The following is a 5,235-nucleotide window of genomic DNA, read 5'->3' on the forward strand; positions in this document are numbered from 1 at the left end:
AATAATATTACCTTGAACCATGGATGAAGATAATAAAGACGCATCATGTTACTTCACCCATGACATGATGGAGCTCGACTTGGTGAACCTAAGAAGCTCTCTAGAAGCTCTCTATGATGTTTTTGAACGCTGAAGTCCAAACTACTATTCCAAGTTTCCATCTTCTCAAACGTGCACCAACTAAATTTTGACGATTCTCCTACTTATCTTTAAATACCTACTTTTCAATTACGTGAGACGCCTTGAAGAGGCAGGCGATAAGTTCGCCAAAAGAGGCCGCAGCAATCAAAGCACACAAAGGCTATTATTAAACTAATGTATTTGAAACTATTCTTGAAACTGAAGGCGAATATGAGCAGCGCTGGGTTATGATAATACGCAAAACCCAACCAAAAATAGCAAAGGAGCATCGTAGGGCAGCCTCTTTTTGGCGACAAGTTTGCCAAAAAGAGGCCGCAGCAATCAAAGCACACAAAGGCTATTATTAAAATAATGTATTTGAACTTATTCTTGAAACTGAAGGTGAATAGAAGCAGCGCTGGGTTATGATAATACGCAAAATGCAACCAAAAATAGCAAAGGAACATCGTAGGGCAGCCAAGAATAGCCAAACAACTCTCAGCAGCTCGTCTCTCCTCACACTTCAAAATAGAGATGTACTATTGTATTTTGTGTTGCTCTGACTAACGTTGTTTGCAAGGTGAGTTCGAGGTAGCTACAGGGCAAAGCCTAGTGACAACAAAGGCCGAAAACTTATGCACCTCAATCTGCTTCAACTTATCCCTGACACGCCACAAGCCGCAATTTGTTCTTGAAGATTAAAGAGCTACACCTTTCTTGGAAGAATAGTCAATAGCGCTCCTAATTTGGTAGAGTGCATGCCAGCCTCATGAAGATCAATAAAGTGATTATAGCCCCTGCAAGGTAGCGCTACAATGTGTAGGGAATACAGGCCAAACACAGTGCATCATATTTTAAGAAATAACATCAAATTAAAAATAGCAAATCGTGTTGACTGCACAAACAAAATACACTACTACTTTAGCTTCTCTCTGCTCATACTCTCCTTCTTTAGCTTTGCTCTGCTCACGCTTCTTCTTCAGTAAGATCTTGTAGGACGTTGCACGCTCGACGTCGTCTCTTTTAAAAGGAGCTAACATTGGTTTTCTTCCTCGCTCTTGAGCCTCACACTAGAAGTAGTTGAAAGCATGTCACGGCTTCCTCTCTGCTATGACAGAATTCAAAACCAGAGAGCGTGATCCTATCATCTAGAAGGTGGGAATAGTAGTGGTGGCCCCAGTTTCACGTGAGAGATTAGAATGCACTTTTAAGCCTCCCGCAGCAAGCTGCAAGGTCATGGGCATCCTCAAAAAGCATTACAGTGTTATGAAGCTTTTTGATGTTGATGGTGATCTGATGCTTCGTGAACTGTCCCACCTCAAGATGTATATAGATGGGAAGAAAACTATAGCAAATGATAATTGACACTTAGTTGTTGTGGTTCAATGTGAACGTATTTAGCTCTATCAAAATTTTCCATCGGCTTGCTTTGATACCATGTTGACAAGGGAGGAAGACCGCGACGAGAGAAGAGTAGAGGGAGAGAGAACTCCAGAATTGCAAACCCCAAAGTGTGTCTACTAATCACACGAGATGTGTTTATATGGAGGGAACCAACGTGCTATATATAGAGATACTATATATAGATCAACAAGGGAAAGAGGGAGAGAGATAGGGACAGAGGAAAATTGGGCTCCAAAGGGATACCTGAGCAACCAGCACCAAGATTACCTTCAAAGCGAGGACGCTTTGTTGAACGAAGTGCTTGCTTTACATGGAGGTGCAGGCATGACTTTGCGATGGCGCTTCTGCTTCATAGTTCAACTACACGACCAAGAAGGGGAGAGCGAGAGGGATAGAGAGAGAGAGAGAGAGACTCAGTAAAAGAAATGGAATAACTAATTGCATTACATTAGAATTGTAATTTTAGGATCAATTGATCACTTAGACGTTGAATCTAAGTGCAGCCAACACAAAACGATGGCTACATTTACAACCATAACATATATGTGTGTATATATATATTTGTTTATGCATGTATGTAGGCACTAAGTACGGGAGCATAGCACCCGAAGGTTAAACGGTTCCTCTTGGGTATAGTCCTTTTTTAATCGTGGCATTGAGATCATTGATCCAGTCATGCATGGATTACCGCATTAATGTACCTTTGGTTTTACCACGGTTGAGACTGCGATGATATCTAAAAAGGTCCAGTTGACCTTTGGCACTACTACCTCTACTTATGTCTAGTAGTATGTATATGTATCTACATGTTTGTGTGCTAATATATATATCCTCTGGGAGAGAATTTTAATGTTACGATCAATTGATCACTTAGACGTTGAATTTAGGTGCGGCCAACACAAAACGATGGCTACATTTACAACCATAACATATATATATGTGTACATATATAATTTTTTATGCATGTATGTAGGCACTAAGTACGGGAGCATAGCACCCAAAGGCTAGACGCTTCCTCTTGGGTATAGTCCTTTTTTAATCGTGGTGTTGCGGTCATTGATCCACTCATGCATGGATTACCGCAATGTACCTTTCGTTTTACCACGGTTGAGACTGCGATGATATCTAAAGAGGTGCAATTGACCTTTGGCACTAATAGCCTCTACTTAGGTCTACTAGTATATATCTGTACCTCCGTGCTTGTGTACGTATTTATAGATGAGTGAGTATGGTGGAAAGCTTAAATTGCTCTTTGTAATGTAGATGTCAGACGAGAGACCAACTGGTGAGGAGCAGTCAGCTGGCTCTTCTTTTGGTTGGTTCACATCTCAGGTGGACTCCCACCCGGGGTCGAAATCGCCTCCAGTGGACCCCAGTCTTGAGTCGGTGAGAACAAGCAAAGAAATAATGAATGTTTCTATGCAGTTAACCCTAAACCATGAGTGTCATAGGTTTTCTTTTTTTTTTTTTTTGTAGGCATGGCCAACCTACACCTACCATTCTCAGGTTTCTACACCGGTCGAAGAACTTGACTAACAGCGGGCTATCTCTTTACAAGAGTAGTACCTCCGTTTGACGGAGGATTTGTTTGGCGGCTACACTCCGCAGGAGCTTGTGACCTACGGCATTTCTCCGCAGACTACACCATGGGGAAGTCAGGGAGGGACTCCTTACCTTTAGAGCCTTGCACCGACGGTACCTCCCTCTACTCTCCCTTCCTATTGTCCTACTCCTATTCCATTGTAGGTTCCTACTCTCCTTGCATCACAGGGTCCTACTCCCATCGCATCACAGGGTCCTATTCCACTCCATTCCACTCCTGCTTTGTCAGAACATCGTCGACGGACATCCTCTGGTAGCACGCCTCTACGCTCGTCTCAGGGCAGCGAGCGCTGTCGTTTTGTGGCACGTGCATAATGTGAAAACTAAAATATCTACCTCACTCTCAATTGTTTTGGTATGCGGGACCAAATGCTATAATGTACATAGTGTGATATATGCGAAAATAGATGCCACGGCTGTAGCCGTGTACATACCTTGTCGGGCAGACGAGGCGCTACACATGGCACCGTTGCATGTTTTAACACATTAAAGCATGTCTAATTTTCTTTAGGAATGTATAAATGTCAAGTGTATCGAAGTGGCACGCTCGTTTTTCCTAGAAAGTTCAATGTGGACAATCTCGGCCAAAAATAGGAGGTTTCGTGCACTGGCATAAAACACGTGTCCAAAGTGCTTATCAAGTGGGAAAATGAGGTGCAAGATGAAATTTGAGCCCAATGGGATATTTCAATAATTTTAGGGATTTCCCCTAGCTTGTTTGGGCTTTTTATGGACAAAAAAAGGGCATTTTTTGGGCAAAAATGTCTTGAAATGACCTTAAAATGGTAAAAAATAGCCTAAAAATAGCTCAAAATGCGACATCAACAATGCTTCCATCATTTCTCAAGTTGTGTGGAGAGTTTAAGAGCCAAGGATGAGCTCATTTGGGCATATGAGCAAGGAGATACACCCATTCCTTTACAGGGTACAGATGCAGTCCCGTGCTGCTTCCACTGCATGGTTGAAACTGTGAGGCCTCCAATTAGGGTTTCCCCTCCTCAAATAACTACATCGGCTTCTCCAATGAAGTACTTAAACTTTCATGAAATGGTCACGAGAAAGAATCGAAGCGTAAATTTAGGGTTTTTAACAGGTCAAATGAGCACTGCATCTGTGAAATTGGGAGCGAGGCTACACCAAATCTTCACACACACAAGAATTTTGAGTTGACTTGGTTCATTTTAAAAGTGGAGCTTCCATGGCTGGAGTTTTGTTCTTTCTTAATGTATTTTTGGCTCCAAATTTTCTACACCTTGCTTGATTTTGCTACGAATCCTCACAGTCAGAGCCCCTACGCTTTCCTAGTCGCACTGCGCACTTCTTGACACATTATTGGTGAACCCGATGTGAAGTAGGCTCAGGTGAGGGTTCAAAGCTTCATTGAAGGTCTCAAGACAAAGTTTTAAAGCTATGGAGCAACAAGAGAAACAGGGGGTTCGATTTGATCCAGTCACAATGCAAATGTTTCAAGCTTTTGCTGCAAAAAGGAGGAAGCTTTCCACAACCAAAGCGCTTCAATTTGTGGAGAAGAAAATGGACCAATTTAAAGCTAAAGATGTAACAAAGTATCTTTGTGGATATGTAAAGGAGATGGAGCTTCATTGAGTGCCCAAAGCAGAGATGGTGCAAAGGTTTGAACTTGATGTGGTTCCCGAGATCAGAGAGCATGTAAGCGGAATTAGAAATGAGCATTTGGCAACTTGAGAAGCATTCAAATTAGCCTAGAAGGAAGATTATTTCATGGACTCCGAAAGGGTAACAAAGAGGACTTTTTTAGAGTGGGTAGTTTGGCCAAAAGAGGGGCTCTCGCCTACCAAGCTGCTAAGGGAATTCGAACACCGTTATGATCAACTTTCAAGGAGTGAAAAGGCTACCCTAAACTCAGAGAAGATAGATCTCTTTTTGCGGGTTGTAGGTAAAGATATTCAAGAGAAGTTAGAGCTACTACTCGAGGATAAGGATACGGACCAGAGTTTGAAGACCAGTTGGAATGAGGTCGAAGACACCATTTCACTGCTAGCTAAGCGACAACGACGTAGAGACAAGATTATAGTCAACCCTACTCAAGTCCCAAGTGTTCCCGAGAGTCCTATAAAGCGTGTGATTGTG

This window comes from Adiantum capillus-veneris, chromosome 9 (assembly GCF_014529385.1).
Source record: "Adiantum capillus-veneris isolate H3 chromosome 9, ASM1452938v2, whole genome shotgun sequence".
Classification (NCBI taxonomy): domain Eukaryota; kingdom Viridiplantae; phylum Streptophyta; class Polypodiopsida; order Polypodiales; family Pteridaceae; genus Adiantum; species Adiantum capillus-veneris.